This window comes from Nelumbo lutea, chromosome 2 (assembly GCF_056320005.1).
Source record: "Nelumbo lutea isolate HS-2025 chromosome 2, American lotus-T2T, whole genome shotgun sequence".
Lineage (NCBI taxonomy): Eukaryota > Viridiplantae > Streptophyta > Magnoliopsida > Proteales > Nelumbonaceae > Nelumbo > Nelumbo lutea.
Window position 1 is genome coordinate 70841306 of NC_142685.1, and position 14167 is coordinate 70855472.

The following is a 14167-nucleotide window of genomic DNA, read 5'->3' on the forward strand; positions in this document are numbered from 1 at the left end:
TCCTTTTGCAAAGGATTACATCAAGTCTTAAGAAATGAGATATAATAAAACATTGGAAGTCGATACTTATTCCTTCTATTCCTTTGTAGCATTTATCTTTTTTGAAAAATGCTTAGTTAATAAACAGATGCCCAAATCCATATGATTCCAAATTGATTCTTTATAGTAGATTATTATTCGTTTTAGTTCAATAAAAGTTTCTTGGCACAAGTACACACTTAACATTCATTAGTACTCAAAATGAATTTGTTATCATCAAAATACATATGGTTAATGGTAATCATATGTGAGATTGTTATCACAATCATAATTGCAAAGTGATATGAACATTACAAATCCTAATTGTAGGAGAGATGATCACTGTAGGTGAAATTCCATCATATTTGTAAATCACATATGCAATGGCAATCGTAATTGTAGAATGCAATTTGCAAGTACAATGACAACTGTAAAATACATTGGCAATCGCAAATTACATATGCCATGGTTTGTGAATTGTGCAAACTTGTGCAAAGATACGATTGAATATTTTTGAGAGGTCAAAACAAGACCGTTGACATTTTAAGTTAAATCCAATGGTCATGATTTGATTAGATGTAATTAAGGGACATCATTTAAAAGTTAACAATCATTAACTATGGACAATCACATACTTCAAATATGTGACTATATAGAGAACCATTTCAAATAAACTTGTTTCTTTCCATAGTGATTCTTTAGAATTTATAAAATGGGCGTGATTTAAGTCATTTTACACATAATTCACTCTGAATTGTTATTGTCCCATAAAAGGTTTTTCAATGACTCTTCAACCTTGTTGATCATAGATTCTCACCTAAGGCTCGGTTGTATTCTAGAAACAAATTTGCTTACAATCCCAACAATAAACTCAATTACTTAAATGGGGGCAAATAGCGTTTTAAATACAATATCTTTATATACACCTCAAATCTCTCCCTTGAGATTTGTAAAACTACATCTCTAACAACCATATAGGTGTTTTCTCCTTTTCTCTACATTTTCTTATTTGATTGAATGTTTTTAAGTGTTTTGAAACAATTTCAAGTAAGTTCATACATCTGGATCTATAAAAAATGTCAAAATGTACACATAACTATTATCAAATAACATTTAAAAATGTAGACAGAACCTAGGAAAACTTTGCCAAATTCCAGGGCATTGCTATTTCTTAAGAAAAGAATAACAATACCTGATGTTACGCGATCCGAGCACTCCTAGTTGTGACGAACGGCACCTGAGACGAAGAGGAGCAAGAAGGATTCCCGGGGAGCTCACCCAGCGGGAACACTCCGATGCTTAAGTTTGAACTCTGAGAAGATTCAAGGAAAATGCAGAGAAAGACTAAGAGTGCTGATAGTGCAAGCTTCAATACCTTTGCTTCGTGAGGATCGAGGTTCTCTTATACCGGAGCTCTGTCAAATCGGGTGTAACCGCCTCTGCTGCAGCCGTTGCAGGGTACAGATTCGTCAGGCATACCATACTTTTCAGAGATGGCAGGCACGACGCCGCCTGACAAGGGACGTGGGCGCTGCCTCCAAATCCGGCAGATATGGCTATGAGGCGAATCTTTCCTGCAGGTTGCTGAGCTACTTTGCACCGAACTACCTTGCACCGAGGTGCCGAGGTGCGCCAAGGTGCTTGCACAGGGTCTGGCCTCAGGCAAGTATGGATAGAAGTATTGACGGTGCTGGCCCGAAGTGTTTTTACCTCGGGGCACTTAGCCAAAGGTCGGGGTGTTCCCTTCTTAGGAAGGAAGAGCTCGAGATTCATTAAGAGGAGCTCGGATCTCAAGAGGAGCTCGGGTCTCTTCGCATGGAGGGAGCTCGGGGCACTCCACCCTTAGGGAGGATTTGGGGTGAGCTGGGTCTTGCTTCTAAGTGAGTTGCCACATCCGCCGCGTCATTCGATCGGGCTCCAGCGAGCTTGTCACGTCGAATTGTGGCCAGGCTATCATGGCTAAGTTATCACCTATGCCAGGTCATGTCCACATGTCCCTGTGCTACGAGGTCGGGCCAAATCACCCTACATCAATTGCCCCACACTCCCCGTGCTGGGGGTTCTGACCCAGTGCGGGGAGTCCACGATGTGCCAGGTGGATTTGGCTCGGGGCTTAGGCCTTCTTGTCCGCCAGCTCATTGGTCGGACCAGTTCACTACTCGGCTCAACCAGGAGCAGCCTGGGTCATGTACAGTTTACGTGCGGACGTCGCACGATCTATGGACTCTACGGACGTCAAAAAATGCACTAAACCGAATTCGCCTCGGGGGTCGTGTAGTCGATATTCTTGAGAACCGTCAGATCATTTCGATCTCGACCATTGATGCCCGCGTACAGTGGCTATAAATAGTAGGGGTCCTGGCCATTTTTCCCTCACCATAAGTTCTCAGCCTTCCTCTTGAGCTCGCGTCCAAAGCCTCTAGCTCGGGTCAGTTCTCCCCAGTTCAGTTGTCTTTCCTTGGTGAGTCACGTTAGCTTCCTTTTCTTCCAATTTCTTTTCAATGTCTAGTTTTGATAGTCAGTTAGACGAGCCCAAGGTGGGTACCTCGGCTCAGGGTGACCCCACCAGAATCCAGTCTCCCGAAGCATGGGAAGCCTCGGGTAATCTGGTGTCCACCTCTCACCAGGGCCGGATGTCAGATAGGCTTGGCCCTTCCACCATGACCTTGGAGAGGCTCCGATACCTTATCCAGCTATACAATCTGCCTAGGGAGTATACCTACAGTCTACCTATGGGTAACTTCCTATGGGAACATGGCCCTGACGAGGTCGTAATCTTCCAGAAGCAGCTTATAGCCAGGCTTCGTCTTCCTTTCCACCCTCTCATCGTAGAGGTCCTGAACCATGTCAACATCATAATACATCAACTTCACCCGAACTTCATCCGTAACGTGGTCGGAACCATTTCCCTCTGTTGTGAGTACGTCCTCCCCTTGAACTTAGATATTTTTTGTTCCATCCTGACAATAAAGAAGAACGCTTCATGCGTTCTCCCCAAGCACAGGAGGGCCTACTATTTGTCCCCTCTCCCAGGTTTCAAGCTGTTGCATAAGCTTCCTAGCAAAATTCCGGCCTGGAAGTAGGACTACTTCGTAGTCCGGAACATTGCGGGGTGGCCCTTCCCTACTCATTGGAGAGCAGCTATTCAAGACCCCGACATTATTTTGGATAAGAAGACAAGGGAGACGCTTCAATCATGGGCTAAGCTCGGGTTTAATTACAAGGACTATATTGCCGAGAGCAAGCTCATACAGGCCAGCTTGAGCCCGGGTAGGTCATCTTACTTAGTACCTTAGTCATTTGGCTTGTACTTTTTTGAGTTTTACTAGTGCCAAGCTCTGTTGCAGGTCCCATGGAAGCAAAGAAGCTTAAGGGGGAGAAGCATTTCGATAACATGAAGGGGAGAAAGATCGCATTGAGTCCCCACAAGCCCCCACCCCCGAGCCCAAGCTCCTGCAGGCTCGTACTTCTGAGCCCGAGCTCCCCAATGCTTCTCCGATCATCAATTTGGAGGAGACCTTACCACCTCGGAAGCCTGAGACATCGGCTGAGCCTGCTACGAAGGTAGTTGCGGAGCCTAAGGTCATAACCGGGGCCGCTGATGCAGTAGCTAAAGCCTCCATCGAGCCAATCCGCATAGCCGAGAAGGCGATTTCCAGTTCGGGGAGTCAAGAGGGAGCCCGAAGCATCCTAGTCCCTCAGTGCAGCCTTTGGAAGAGCAAGGGGGCTGTCTACGCTGAAGAGGTCTCGATCTGGGCCGACCTCACTCCTACTCAGCTCGGAGCCCGAGTTGCTACCCACACAATGGTGGTAAGTTTTTATTTATTTATTTATTATTATTACCTCTTCCAGCCTTTTTGTTAGGCGAACTCTGTCATGCATGCCTTGACCCTTCAGTCTGAGCCCAACCTGAAGTGGGCTCTGACTGCCGAGGAGTCGGCTCGTGCAGCCCATACTAATTTGAGGGCAGCTCACGGCTAAATCCACCAACTAGAGAGCGATGTTGTGGCCCAGAAGAACATCATCACAACACTGATGGCGAAGAAGGAAGAGTTGGCACGTGAGAGGGACATGCTTAGGAGCGAGGTGGACGCCCTCAAGGGAGAGGCGAAAGGCCTCAAGGAGAACAAGAAAGCCCTTTTGCATGAGGTGGAGTTCCTCAAGGCCGATATTGAGCAGAAGACTAAGATCTTCACCCAAGCCATAGAGGAGACAAAGATCAAGGTTGTTACAGACTACATCCAATCAGACAAGTTCGATGTCATGCTAGGGGAGGCCTATCGTAAGGGCATCAAACTCAACAAGTGGTTAATAGGGCATACATACCCCGAGCTCGACACAAGCGCCATCACCACCTCATGGATCACAAACGACATAGCCTGTCAAGCTACAGAGGATCCGAATTCCGAATAGGAGGATGGTGACAAAGAGGCAGATGTCACCGATCGAGCTGAAGCTTCTGAGGAGGTCCCGCGCAGAGATGATGAGCCCCTGAAACAGTTGTTCTTTGTACTCCGAGCCTACGAGCTCGGTTTTAGTTTCCTCTTTCCCTTCTTTTTGTCGGGCTCATTGTATAGAACTATCTATTAATGAAATTAGCTTTTTTTGCCAAGTGTTGTTACTCGCCAAAGTGATTGCTTTATCTGAGGTGGTTTTCATGACGTACACCAATGTGACTAGACCTGTTCATGGGTCGGGCTAGGCCGGGTTTGGGCCGAGCTTTCACTTGTCACTAATGAAAATATAATAGACCTGAGCCCGAGACCGGCTCGACCAACGGGCCTATCAGTTGGGCCCGAGCCCGGCCGTGGTAAAAAGCCCGAAACCCGAGCCCGACCGTGGTAAAAAGCCCGAAACCCGAGCCCAAGAACGAAGCCCGACCTAATTAAAAAAAAAAAACAATTTTCCCTATTCAAATTAGAATTAAAAATTCTGATAATATTTTTTTCTATTTAATTGAACAATGGGCCTACAAGATGGTATTTTTCCCTTTCTTTTATATTTTAAAACACAATTTTACATTCTTAAATAAAAAAAATTATTCAAATGAACATAATCACATAACTAATTTTAAGTTTAATATTAGGTCGGGTCGGGCCGGGCTATTTTGACAAAACTCGAGCCCGGCTCAAATTTACTATGGGTCGGGCTTTTTGGCCTGAATTTAAGCCCGCGGGCCTATAAGCATATTCAAGCCCGTCCAGGGGTCGGGCCGGGCCGGGCTGTCAGGCCACCCAACCCATGAACAAGTCTAGAGGTGACTGACATAGTAAGGCATATGCTTGAGCTGTCTTCCAGTTGTACGCCGAGGTGAGCTAAGCATCGTGGAATCCATACCGATCTGCTTGCGTTTGATGAACTATGTATTGCGGTGTCGAGACCCTTAGTCAGCTTGGTATTTTAGCCCTTTAGCTGGAGGGGGGGGAGTGGCTTCAACCACTCTTAGAGTTCACTCGTGTCATAGAGGCGACTGGGTTATCACGCCGAGGTCTTTGTTAGTTCGGCATTTTGGCCCTTAGGCTCTGAGAGTGACTCATGGTCTACTCTTGGAGTTTGCCCATGCCATAGAAGCAGTTGGGTCTTATCGCGCCGAGGTCTTTGTTAGCTCAGAATTTTGGCCCTTAGGCTCTAGGAGTGGCTGGTGGTCTACTCATTTATTTATAGGTAATATTGCCTTAGGTTGACAATATTTCATACTCGAGGTACTTGTTTCCCTTTTAGGGTTTTGAACTCATATGTTCCTTCCCCGAGCACCCGCTTTACTCTGTAGGGTCCTTCCCGATTCGGCCTGAGCTTACCAACACCGGGCTCAGGCACCATAACCTTATGAAGAACCAGATCGCTGACGTGGAAAGTTCGCTTCTTGACCCTGGCGTTATAGTACCGAGATACTCTTCGCTGGTAGGCCGCGGTCCTAATGTATGCGAGGTCTCGTACTTCATCAAATAGGTCGAGGTTGGTACGTAGCTCATCTTCTTTTGCCTTGTCATCATACGCTTATAGTCTCAGAGAGGGAACCTTGATCTCGGATGGAATGACTGCTTTGGTGCCGTAGGTGAGGTTAAAGGGGGTCTCTCCTATAGCAGTCTTCACCATGGTATGATAAGCCATAATACGCTGGGGCAGCTCATCTGCCCATAGTCCCTTAGCTCGGTCCAAGCGTGCATTTAGTCCGTAGAGGATAGCTCTGTTCGTGACTTCCACCTAACCGTTTGAGTGAGGGTGCGCCACTGAGGTGAAGTTCTACTAAATTCCCATATCTTGGCACCAGTTCTGGAATTTGATGTCCTCGAACTGCTTACCATTTCGAAGATCAGGACCCGAGGTAGCCCAAAATGACACACTATGCTCTTCCAAAAGAAGTTCTACACATTCCAGGTTGTGATTGTTGTGAAGGGTTCAGCCTCAACCCACTTGGTGAAATAGTCAACTGCCACCACTAGGAACCCTCTTTGCCCTGTTGCTGGTGGGAATGGCCCGTGTATGTTGATCCCCCACTGTGCGAATGACCACAGGCTAGTGAGATATTTTAGGTTGGCGGCAGGTTGGTGGTGGATGTTGGCATGCTTCTGACACTTGTCGCATTTTTTGACAAGCTCGGTCGCATCTGTCGCAGTGCTTTCTAGGCGAGGGATCTGCCCCCCAAGTGTCCGTCGCATAGGCCCTCATGAGTATTGTGGAGGACGAACCCGGCCTTAGAAAGTCGCAGGCTACGCAAATAGGGGAGTGTGTAGGATCTTCGGTACAACCGTTCGTCTATCATGACGTATTTGGTTGCCTGACGCTCTACCCTTCTGGCGGCTTTACGATTTGCAAGGAGGGTCCCGTGTAGTAAGAAGCTCGCGAGCGGATCAATCTAGCTCGGCTCTGTTTGAACGACGGGAGCGACCTCCTCTGCCCCCCCTCCCCCCGAGAATGCTAAGTCGAGGTAAGTTCTCTACATACACGATTCTCATGGTGTTATCACTAGTGCTGACTAACCAGGATAGGGCATTGACCTCAGCGTTCTCTGATCTTGGGATTTGCTGGATGAATGTGACTGGAAGTTGAGTAGAGCCCCTCTTACTTTGGCTAAGTAAACTATCATGGTTGGCTCATGAGCTTCGTACTCACCCCTAACCTGATTGACCACAAGCTAGGAATCAGTGCAGACGACAATGTGCTTGGCTTTCACTTCCTTTGGCAGATCCAGTCCAGCTAGTAGCACCTCGTACTTTGCTTCGTTGTTGGATGCCGCGAACTTGAAGCGTAGTGCATACTCCAGTTTCACACCGCTTGGCCCGTATAGAATGATCCCAGCTCCGCTGCCTTGCTGGTTTGATGAGCCATCTACGTGAAGGATTTAGGGCTCCTCATCCCAATTCGTGCTTGGCCTAACTAGGAGAGATGCCGCACTGGTTGCTACTTCGTGATGCTTGAGCTCAACTGGCCTGGGAACCTTGGGCTCGCTCGTGCTGGGGACTTCAGAGCTAAAGGTGCATTCTGTGATGAAATCTGCTAAGGCTTGGGCCTTGATAGCAGTTTGCGGCTTGTACTGGAGCTCGTACTCGTTGAGATCGATGGCCCACTTCGTCAACCTTCCAGAGACCTCGGACTTGAGCAAGACTTGCCTCAAAGGTTTGTTGGTAAGGACAACGATGGTGTGAGTTTGGAAGTACGGATGAAGCTTTCAGGCTGCTATGACCAGTGCATAGGCTAGCTTTTCTATCTCTGGGTACCTTGTCTCTGCTCCCTACAACACTTTACTAACATAATAAATAGGTCGTTGGACCCGATCTACCTCTCTTATTAGTACCGAGCTGACCACCTCGTCACTTGTCGAGAGGTATAGTTCTAAAACATCACCCTCTTTGGGTCGGGTTAAGACTAGGATGCTGGCAAGGTACTTTTTGAGCTCGTTGAATGCAAGCTGGCACTCTTCGGTCCATTCAAAGCCTTTGCCTTTTATGACCTTAAAGAAGGGCAGGCAGCGATTTGTTGACTTGGACATGAAGCGTCTCAAAGCGGCTAACCGGTCGTTCAATTTCTGAACCTCCTTCAATTTTCGGGTTGGTCTCATTTCTAGGATGGCCTTGATTTTGTCCGGGTTAGCCTCAATGTTATGCTGGTTAACGAAGTACCCTAGGAATTTACCCAAGGTGACACCGAAGACACACTTATTCGGGTTTAATTTCATATTAAACTTACGTAGAATTTCAAATACCAAATGCAAATCTTGTATTAAATCATGTGAAAATTCGGTTTTGATGACCATGTCGTCTATGTAACACTCTATTTTTCTACCAATTAATGGCTCAAACAAATTATTTACAAGTCTCTAAAAAGTTGCCTCAACATTTTTCAACCCAAAGGGCATGACCTTGTAAAAGTACAGGTCGAGCTCGGTTATGAAGGCAGTCTTTTCTTCATCAGCTGGGTCCATCCTGATTTGGTTGTAGCCCGAATAGGCGTCCAAAAGCTCAGCAACTCATGCCCCAAGGTCGCGTCCACTAGATGGTCGATCCTAGGAAGTGGGAAGTGTCCTTTGGGCAAGCTCGATTCAGGTCGGTGTAGTCGACTTACATGCGCCATTTACCGTTAGACCTTTTCACCAAAACGGGGTTGGCCACCCAACTCGGGTAATGGACTTCCCTGATAAAATCGGTTGCAAGGAGCTTCTTGACTTCCTCATCAACTGCCCTCCATCGCTCTGGGGCTTGGTTGTGTTTCTTCAGTCTAACGGGCCTAACTATATGATCAGTATTAAGCTTATGAGTTATAATGCTAAGGTCTATGTCGGGCATTTCTGCCACGGACCATGCAAAAATATCTAAATTCTCAAGTAAGAAACTTATCAGTTGAGATCGCAGAGGCTCATCAATAGAAGCGCCGATCTAATGTGCTTGAGCTGGGTCTCTGTTGAAGCCGAGATGGAGATGGTCTCTTTGGTGGGTGCGGCTCACTCCGCGCACTACTCTATGGGTCGCTCCAGCTCGAGGTCATCTGCTACCTTGGCTTTTCCTTTGAGGGCGGCTACATACCACTTGTGGGACTCAAGCTTATCACCTCGTGCCAGCCCGACTTCGAAGTCTATAGAGAACTTCATTGCCAGATAGTAGGTAGAAGCCACTGCTCGTAAGGCGTGGGTGATGGGCTGACCTACTATTGCATTGTACGGGGAGGGAGTGGCGACCACCAAGAAATCATGGTTGAGCCTTACCACACTAGGCCAGGTGCCGACCTCCACAATTATAGTGACTCTTCCCAAAGGCCTGACCTCCTCTCCGTTGAATCCGACCAGTGGAGTGTTTGTGGGCTTCATGTCACTTTCTTGGAGCTGAAGTTGGTCGAATGATGCCTTGAAGAGGATATCCGCTGAGCTGCCCCAGTCGACGAGGACACGCCTGACTTCAAAGTCGTTGATCTTTACCTTTATGACGAGCATGCCATCATGGGGATAGTGGACACCTCGCGTTCCATCCTCTATGAAGAAGATCAGGTCTTCCATCCTTGGCCGCTTCAAGGGATTCTGTTCTTCCCTGGCGGCCTCGCGAACTGATGACCGAGCTACAGCCGAAGTGCAGCCCGCTACAATTGAACCTCCGGCAATTACATGGATAGTCCCCCGGACTGGTCTCTCTTCGGGGGGCTACCTCTGCGGCTGTTCTGCCTACCTGCTGGATCGGGAGCATCTTTACTCTCTTCCCCTTGCCGACCTGCTTTATTACTATTATTGTTTTGTACAAAATTTCTCAGATATCCGCAATGGATGAGTTCTTCTATCTCATCGTGGAGGTTTTTACAATTCTCGGTACTGTGATCGTGATCTTTATGAAAACTACAATACAATTTTTTATTTTTAACATTAGGGTCAACCTTCAACCTAGGTGGTCACTTCACATACGAGGCTTCCTTAATCGCCATGAGGATCTCGGCCCGCTTCACGTTGAGGGGCGTGTAGTCCCTTTCTATTGCTGGAGCTCGAAAAGGCTGATTTGGCTTTGCCCTCCGAGCTTGGTCCTTCTTCTTCTTGTTGTCGCCCTGAGCTGGGGGCTCTGGTTCCCTCTTTCTTTTCTCAGGGGCTTGCTCACCCTTCTGGTTGATCTCTTCCTCCGTCTCTATGAACCGATCTACGAGCTTGAGGAACTCGGTCACGGTCTTGGGTTGGTTGACAACCACATGCCACTTGAACTCTTTATGAGTGATGCCTCGCTTGGCCGCAGTGAGCCGAACTACGGGGTCTAGGTCAGGTATTTGTAAGCAAGCGTCATTGAACCACTTGATGTAGCTTCAGATGGACTCCCCTTCCTTCTGAACTATGCCAAGGATGCTATCTTGGGTTCTTGGGCACCTCTTGTTGGTGACAAAGTGGGAGGTAAAGACTTGCACGAATTGCGCCCAACTTCTTATCAAACCGAGTGCGAGGTTTCGGTACTAGGTGCGGGCTACCCCTTTGAAGGTGGTGGAGAAGGCCACACACATGCAGGATTCACTGTCTCTTGTCAGGTGCATCTGAGACTAAAAGGCGTCCACATGATCATTCGGATCGAAGGGTCCATCATACTTGTCTAGTGGAGGGATCTTGAAGTCCCTTGGCATGGGGATAGCAAGGAGCTCTGGTGACAGAGGGGAAGGAACTGAAAGAAGCGGAGTAGCTTTTGCCTCACCCGAGCTTACCTCTTCCTTGCGTTTGAGTTCGGGCAGATCGTGGGTGGCATCTCGGCGAGCTCGGCGATGCCTTTGCTGCTTCTTAGCTGGCTCGGCGTTGGTGATGCTGGCCTTGGTATTACCGAGCTCGATGGGCCTAGGGAAAGACTCATACTACTGTTGGTAGCTGCGAACAGCGTTGTCCTAGGTCGGCGGCCAGCACCTCGAATCAGTTTTTGGAAAGTGGGAGCTCGAAACTGCAAACGTTGAGGCAACGCGGGCCTAATTGGCTGGGAAGCCTCCGACTTGAGTTGCAGGCTGCGAGGCAAGGGTAGATGGCCTCTCCTTCCTCCCGTGAGACGATAACGAGGTCTCTCCCCGATGGGAAGGAAGTTCGTTCCGGCGACAGGGCTTGGCTTGCTGTGTGGCTGGATGCCGAGGAGGGAGTGAAGGAAACTATTGCTGATACTGGTATTGGGAAACCTAGTGTAGCACTTGCTACTGATAAAGCTGAAGCTGCTGGAACTGTTGCATCTGAGCCTGCATGGCTCGCATGCACTGCATCAGGTCCTCAAGCTGGCCTTGGCTAGCCACCCAAGGGGGGATGGTGGGTTCAGCGTAGGTTGTTCCGATCGTAGAGGGAAGTGGAACATTCACGGGTGCCACTGTCTAAGGCACGTTCAGACTGGGAACTCCGTCCACAGAGAGGGGGATGGTGAACTGTCCGATGCAGATAGTGGGAAACTGGGGTTGTTCCTCATAGGCGTTTTGGCGTCCGGCATTGCTAGAGGAAGCCATGGATGCTGATGAGTTCTTTGGAGAAGGTTGCACAGAGATTAGAGGAAGGCCTTTTGAAGCGTTCCCACAGACGACGCCAAATGATGTTGCGCGATCTGGGCACTCCTAGCTGGCAGGAACCTGGCTCCTAGCTAGCAGGAACCTGGCTCCTAGCTGTGACGAATGGCACCTAAGACGAAGAGGAACGTGAAGGATTCCCGGGGAGCTTGCCCAGTGGGAACACTCTGATGCTTAAGTTAGAACTCTGAGAAGATTCAAGGAAAATGCAGAGAAAGACTAGGAGTGTTGATAGTGCAAGCTTCAATACCTTTGCTTCGTGAGGATCGGGGTTCTCTTATACTGGAGTTCTGTCAAATCGGGTGTAACCGCCTCTACTACAACCGTTATTGCCAGGGCTGAGGTGGCGGGTGCAAGCAGTCGTTGCAGGGTACAGATTCGTTAGGCATACCATACTTTTCAGAGATAGCAGGCACGACGCCGCCTAACGAGGGACGTGGGCACTGCCTCCGGATCTGGCAAGTACGACTGTCATGCGGATCTTTCCTGCAGGTTTCCGAGCTACTTTGCACTGAACTACCTTGCACCGAGGTGCCGAGGTGCGCTAAGGTGATTGCACCGAGGGCTGGCCTCAGGCAAGTATGGACAGGAGTATTGACGGTGCTGGCCCAAAGTGTTTCTACCTCGGGGCACTTAGCCAAAGGTTGGGGTGTTCCCTTCTTAGGAAGGAAGAGATCGAGATTCATTAGGAGGAGCTCAGGTTTCCTCGCATGGAGGGAGCTCGGGGCGCTCCACCCTTAGGGAGGATTTGGGGGTGAGCTGGGTCTTGCTTCCAGGTGAGTTGCCACTTCCACCAAGTCATTCGGACGGGCTCCGGCGAGCTTGTCACGCCGAGTTGTGGCCAGACTGTCGCGTTGAGTTGTCACCTATGCCAGGTCATGTCCACGTGTCCCCATGGTACGAGGTCGGGCCAAATCACCCTACATCAATACCAAACATGACCAATATATTATATGTATTAGATAAGGGTAAATCTCTTAAATTACCCTTAAGTTTTAACAAACGAACTAAAACTTTCCCTATTGTTTGCAAAATCCCTTAAAGTACCCCTAGGTTTTCTAACAATTGACATCACCATTAAACATTAACAAAAAAAATATTGAAAATGTCTATTTTACCCTTCATTGCTCTTTAAAATTTTAGATACATGCCATGCATTTGATAGTGCAATAGTAGAAAAGCTAAACAAAAATCCTCAAAATTCTTAAAATGTTTATTATACCCTTCATTATTCTATATATGCCTTGCCTTTGATAATGTGATAGTAGAAAAGCTATACCAAGTTCCTCAAAATTTTTAAAATGTCTATTATGCCCTTCATTATTCTTCAAGTTTTCAAGAAAACCTTGTACATAATCACCACCCACCTCTCGTCTCTCACCAATCAAATAAGTGAAAGAATAGAAAATAAAGAACCCTTTGTGGTTTTCTTAGTGGTTTATTCAATAGTTTCTTCATTAACCTTGTATGGCTAATGTCTATAAATGATCCATAAAAAATTACATCCCAAATCACATGTCAATTGATAACTGAGCCTTCTTTGTAAATGGAATTTTAACCGAAGATTCAACTAAGCAAGCAAATAACCTTGCCTAACTACAGCATTGGTCATTGAAACACTTTGAGCCACTACTTGTTTCAGGTTTTCATCATTTAGACTTTGGAGACAGAACCAAAAGTGAGAGACTATTTATTCTTTTGATTTTGATAGGGAGAAAGTTGGTCAATGGGATTATGGTTCCTATTAACCAAGTTACCCATACTTTTTTTTTAAGATTTATGTGGGGGCCCTGGAAAATTAATTTCTTTAGGTATCACTATCTCCTACCTCCTAGGTAGATAAGTAACTTTTTCACTTGGGAGAGAAATAAAAGAACATGGGTAAATGCATTTACCCGTATAAGTGTTTCTTAAGGAACACATACCTAGGTAAATAACTTATTGAAAAGGGGAAGATTAGAATTAAATGCCCATCAATGAGTATTGAGTATTAGAAAAATGTATTTATAATTTAGATCATATCATAGTCATTTGTAAATGAACTCTGACCTCCTAAAATAGTACTTCAATTGAAAATAGTGGGAAAAGATTGGTCTTCAGCACATAGTCTTTGATCTTATAACATCTCAAGCATAAAAATGCTCAGTTCAATGGATGATAATTTTTGCCATGATTGTGGTAGAGTTATCTTGATCGAACCTGATGGTGCGCAATCCGGCCGGTCCTATCTGTCAACGATCTTGTCTCTGACTGAAGCAACGGGGAGCCTGAAAGATGAGGGAACTCCGGGGGGAACCCGGTGTGATAACTCCGAAGCTCAAGTTAGTATTCTCTCAAAGGCAAGATAAAGACCAGATGGCGCAAAGTTCACATACCTTGTTGTTGGGGGTAGGGGGCCTTTTATAATTACTTCGTGCACTCACTCTGAGGCCTATGTTAGGTCGGGTATGATTACTTCTGTGTTTCTGCCAGTTCGGGTATCATCCTTTCCGCTGGGACATAACTGCCACTGCTCCTTGTTGGAGCCGTCTCTATAACTGGAAATGGCAGTGTCAGGTGGCAGTGGCAGATGGCCATTTGAAGTGTGGCCGTCAAGCGTCAGATCCCAAGTCAGTCAGGTGTGCCGCCCCTGGATATGAACTTCCTTGGTGTCAGTCATGGTATGGTT